A 6000-nucleotide genomic window follows, 5' to 3' on the forward strand; every position below is an offset into this window, starting at 1 on the left:
CCTAGTTTTGATCTATCAATAATTCTATATGCTATACGTTAGGTATATCCTAGAATGTCATGAACTATTCCTTGCCACGCATTGGAGATATCTCAGAATAGGGTCAGTTTTATACGGTTTGACCAAAGTTTTTCTAATTAAGATAGAAATATCAAGTGGGATTAGAAATCGATTGGACACACTTGCGTTTAACCTTCCACAGCTTACCTAACCACGGGAACAGTTTCTGTTATGAGCCATATGCATGCAGCAATCTCGTTTTGTTTTTCAGGTTGACATATTGCCATCATACATGTACAAGATCAGAAGTTGTATAAATTCTTTCACTTGATTAGTTCATTGTCAGAAAAATATCGTGAGTTGAGACCGCAGTCTTTGTTTGAATAATTACTGATGAATGCAAATAGACCTCATCCAAACAGAAGAAATCAAAGATAAAAAATGCACATAAAGTCAATGGCCAGTTCAGCAATTGAAGAACCTAATCGATTTCGAACAGAAATCATCCTTTAATTTGCAGTACATTGAGGCTGTCCAAAATTCACAGCATGGAAAGTTGCAAAACTTTTGCAAAATGGTTCATGTGATTTGATCTCCATCCATTTATCAGGGGTGGGGAACAACTGGAGCAGCTGTCATGCAGCACCAAGCAAGATGAACGTTGAGGCCGGCTTGATTACAAGCTTGTCTCGCATGTTGGACTCGGAGATTGGTTAAACCTACTACATGTAATAAGAACAAGCATATACATACAAATAATCACAGATGGATCAGATGAGGGTCGAGACAATATTGGTGTTTTTGGACGTAGTACCAGTATAAGCATCGATGATGTATTATAGGATAAACAATATTCAGGAGCTAGCATGTGTGCAGTATATAGTCATGTGAGTAAACGAATTGAAAAGGACAGAGAGGAAGGGCGTCACTCGCATATACATGATTGAAGCCTAAGTTTGCCGAATATTAAAAGGTTGCTACTCCACTAGAGTGTATAAGTTGACCAGATTTGGCTTGCATTTGGTTTGTTGCCAATGTTTTTGGCAAGATTCCACTGTTTGTGTCAGGGCTGATCTGTTTCGTTTTCTGCCAAACTTTCAGCCCAATCTCTCAAGCCAATCTGTTTCATTTTCGCTGTTTGTTGTATGTTGTGTGGCCATGAGAGCTCGCATCCAGTTTGGCGTAGGTAGGTGTGAGTGAAAGGCCATTGTCGGTCTTAGGAGTGATGCGTTCAGTCTTTTTGCTCGTCCAGTCTCAACTGCTGCCGAGTTATACTACACCATTGCTTGCATCGATGTATTCAGCACAAGTAAGGTAAAAAGATGGACGGAGAGCTGCTAGTACAGTACGATCAAGTCAGTGTGCATGCCTCTCTGAAGTATGAACTCTGTTTTGTCAGGTCCCGTGCAGCTGGTAGATGCGGGCTCTCGAAGTTTGAACTCTGTTTGGTCGTAGCAGTCTCACCTTTTGTATCAGGCAGTTACCGCTGCAGACCATTTGGTCACCAGCTGTTGGTACGGTACGGTTAATTTGCCCTTGAATCGAAATCTACATGCCAGGCACGCAAGCAGGAATATGGTCCGGGAATATCTTACGTTCTGACCTTGGAGGAAGGAAGACTTGTTTTGTTTACCAACACTTCTATCTCATTTTTTAAGATATATTATGACGGTCAGGTGAAAAGAAAATCCATTGGAAATCAAGCGTGCTATTCTCTTCTCTCTCTTTTTTTTCCGGCATGATGGACCAAGTGCATAAGATCTGCATGACATTGGCATCTATCCCCATTTCGTATGATCGAAACACAGGCATGTAGTCCTCTCATGGATCTAGTAGCTTAGGGGGCTTCTTCCCCTCTGTGTTCTCAAATTTTTATATAGCTCACGTTTGATTTAAATGCACCATCACAAGAAATCACGTTTTTCACATGATGTTCATCACCCCACTCACTAGTTGGATAAGGACTTGTGCTTGGGGTCACTATAGTGCATTCCTCACCTTCTGGGGACGGGCGAATCTCGTTATGCTCGAAGTTTAGGATGGAATCTAACGACGTGATCCGTTCAAGCAACGCTGCTGTGTATTACAATAATGCTATATGGCCAGTGGCATGGTCAAGAATGAAATGTTTCCAAAGTCAAACCAAAGTGAACGTGCCAATAAGCTTAATTACAGATTCGACAAGAATGATCTTTAGTTTGCAAATTGCAGCCATTCGAGTGTGTTGCAAAGTCAGCGGCCGCAAAGTAGCCCTGTTGTAGGTGAAAAACTCCACAGTTCACACTCCACCTGATGCATATGCATAGTACGTACCATCGATCTCACATCTGAAAGTCATCTTTTGATTCAAGTCAAAGTAAAAAATCAGCAAATACCGTCATCTAGGAGCTAAGACATGTTTCTGTCATTCATCTTGACCTATTGGTGCATTTTTTTTTCTCACCTTGCTAGCAGCCTAGCACAAAGAAAGATTCAGTACCCATCTTTCGTCGTCACAAAGCATATACATACTGTTCTTAATTACTTCACGTTCAACGTCAATTCTTGAGATGATGATGTTAGCTGCACTCCTGTCCAATGAAGCCACTGCTGCATTGGCACGGGGCTATGACTCAAACCGAAAGGAAGAACTGGAGAAATTACAGGAAAGATTCAAGCTTTGAAGTAAAATGATTCGAGTAAGCAAAAGGTAAACATAATAGCATTTGCTAATCTGTAAGACATTCTGCAGATTGAAAGCCGCAGTTGGTAGGTAAGCAAAAAAAAAAGTGTACGTCACGATACTACTGTATTGGCAAGTTGTTAGGAGCTGATCACTGGTCTACCATTTTTGCATCTGTTCAATATTCAGTTTGCTGGATACTGAAAGTTCATGGGAACTGTCACGGAATGAAGCCCAAAAATGCCATATCGTTTTATTCGAGCCCAAAAGTTGTATGGGTATCTATGGCCTACCTTTTTTGCATTTAGGCCCGTCTAAAGGTGTACAAGCAATTAAATTCCCCCTCTTTCTTCCTCTATAAACGGTTTTGCTAAATAACGTAGCCGGCTATTTTGTTGTGAAGATTTTCACACCATTTTAGCGGCCAAGATTTATGATGCTGATTTTTGCTGTCCGGCTTCTTTCTTTGGCCGAATGTTTCGTTCATGTGCCGAATTTGATGTTGTTGATGCTGCTGAACGACGACGACGCTTTTCTGTGTCTTCCCCGCACGCTGTCATGGACCGCCGCCTCAAGAACGTAAGTTTGACAGCGTGGTGCGCCTCTGCAGTGCACTGTGGTCTTTGGACGACAAGCTCTGCCTGTTCCTGATGTGCGTCCCAGGCCGCACTTTCTACCTCCTGCCGCCTCGTTGTAGTTGTACTCCTCGTACCTACTTCCATTTATGCCTCCGCCAGCAATTCCTCCTCTACATGCATCACACAAAGCCATCGATGATTCATTCTTCACCACGGCCGCCATAGTTTTTCAGGGAGCAGAGTTGAACCTAGGACAAAAATAGCCTGTTTGGTTCCCAGAATCAGATCGAATTTCGAATTACATTCTCGTCCAACCTATTTGGCCGCCCGTGGAATTATAAAGCGAGATTCCAACCTTTTCCACGTCAGGAATCGTTACCTGCGACAAATTCATGGTCGAAAAAATAGAAACCGATTCCATCCGTGTCCCCGACTTGGACGACCTCCCATCCCCGCCGCTCCTAGGACTTGTGCTCCTCCATTGTCATGGCGAGTAGGATTTGTCACCCTTCCATTACCCCCATCGTCCACTCCACTGGATCAATATGAGACGCAAGCCTCCCACTCCTTCGTTCCGCACAATCTTAACCCGTCTTCACCAACGCGCTTCGAACGACTACACCAAGTTGTTGACCTCCGCCTGCCAAGGCCCACCGCTGTTGTCCTCGTCAACCAGTCCGCTCCAACCGTTAGGGCCTGCCACACCTGCACCTCGATCTAGATCAAGGTAATCCTCGGGTCACAGTCACAGCCCCACCTCTCCCTAGTTGTACATCGATCATGATTCGTTATCACGCAGCTAGGAACGCTACTTTTTCGTATCACATGTCTCAAAATTCCTGGTTGTAACTCCATTTTCTGATCTGATTTTTGTACACATAGATTTGGAGCCTCGACAACCTCTCCCCCGACTGTGGACGGTGGATCTCCATCGACTCCCAAAAGAATTGGTCCTGGATCATGCTCCATGATCGTGCATGGGGCAGTGGCTCCAACCGCTATGCTGTGTGGGCTGCCTGCATGGTGCACGCACGCCACATCACTTGGCTGCATGCATAGCGCCCCGCCCGCCCACCGACCCACGCCTCGAGCCGTACCGCGCGAGATCGATGATGTCCAAGCTCATGGGTCCATCTAGGGTCACGGTCTCAAGAGTGCAAAGAAGGGTTCTAGCGGGAGAGGGCTCTTCTGATAGTAACAAATATAGAGCTCCCAGCCTGTCCCTCTTTATCCATTCACACCCCTGGGAAAAAGAAGAAGAAAAAAGAAGTTTGGCACACCTGCTCTCTGCTCGATTTTCCCCCACCACCACCCTCCATCTTGCCACCCTTCACCCTCTCCTCCCCCTCTATCTGGATCTAAGGAGACTTCACCGCTATTCTCTTCATCTTTCAGGCACCACCGGACCGCCAGCCTTTAGCACTGCCCATGACCGGCGGCGACCTCACCACCGTGCCATTACGCCGGTCTCCCCCTTCCTAACAATTTCTCTTCCTCACCCCGCTGCATGAACCGGCCACTGAATGTCCTCCACAACCCGGATGGTGGCGCCGCCGCTGCCCGACCTCACCACCCACACCCCGCCATCACCGCTGGCGCAGTCATCCCTCTAGACCCCACAGGCATAAATCCCCTCCCCAACCTAAAAGCCTAACTTACTACAAAACAGCTTCACATGTAGAGACACTATTTTTATCCTGTCGAGACATTTTATGTTGTCCCTATAAAGTTATAGGGTCATTTTCCAATATGTCATAGAGGTGCCACTACAAACAGTGTCTCTTTCAATGAAGTGATATTTTTATAATATATTTTCTAAGACAACTTGTAATGTCACAATATTATGTCTCTATCTTCTACATGCCTAGAAATATATTGCAAAAATTTGGTCATTTTGCAATGATGGGTCTTCAAACTCAAGACCTCAAACTGCATTGCACAATACCCCACCTACTAGCCAACTCAACCTCACAACAATTGTTACATATTTATTTAGTATAATTCTTATGAGTATGCCTCAATAGTCTAAATTGTGTCACAAGATATTACAGTGAATGTCTCAAACAATATCTTTATGGGGTTAAAGTCAATTTTTAAGTGTCTCAAATATGTCCCTAATATTCTATAGTGGTATTTTACAAAAATGACTTAAGAAAATATCTCTATGGTTGCAAATGCCTCAAGTAGTGTCTCAATACATATGACACTTTCTAAAGTGCCAAAAAAGTGTCTTTATAATACGTTAAGACATATTCATAAGGGCAAATCATAAAATGTCTATACAAAAGTATCTCTACTTAAAGTTTATGTTGTAGTGACCCCAACCCTAAACCTATAGGTGGCCCGCAATTTTGTTAATTGTTTGAATTTATGATTTTTTTTCTTTTTTTTCTAACTTCCTTTCCCATTCTTAAATCGAGAGAGCTCTCGTGATAGTACTGAATTAAGATCCTGATCAATTTAGATTTTGTGGAGTACAAAAAAGGTTCCATGAGTGACACCACCGTGACCTCCGGGTACCCGGTTCCCAAGTCCACTCGTAGCATTTTGTTGAACGGCTGACACTAGCGCCTTCAGAGTCACCGACTCATCACTCACTACTAGAGAAAATGGCTCTAGTACCGGTTGGGAACCCCCTCTAGTACCGGTTGAACCGATACTAGCAATTCGGTACTGAGGGGGTTCCTTTTGTACCGGTTGAAATAGCCTGTACTAAAGGGTGTTGAAAAATTAAGACAAATGAAAATCGCCGCCGGCGTG

This window comes from Setaria italica, chromosome IX (assembly GCF_000263155.2).
Source record: "Setaria italica strain Yugu1 chromosome IX, Setaria_italica_v2.0, whole genome shotgun sequence".
Taxonomy (NCBI): domain Eukaryota; kingdom Viridiplantae; phylum Streptophyta; class Magnoliopsida; order Poales; family Poaceae; genus Setaria; species Setaria italica.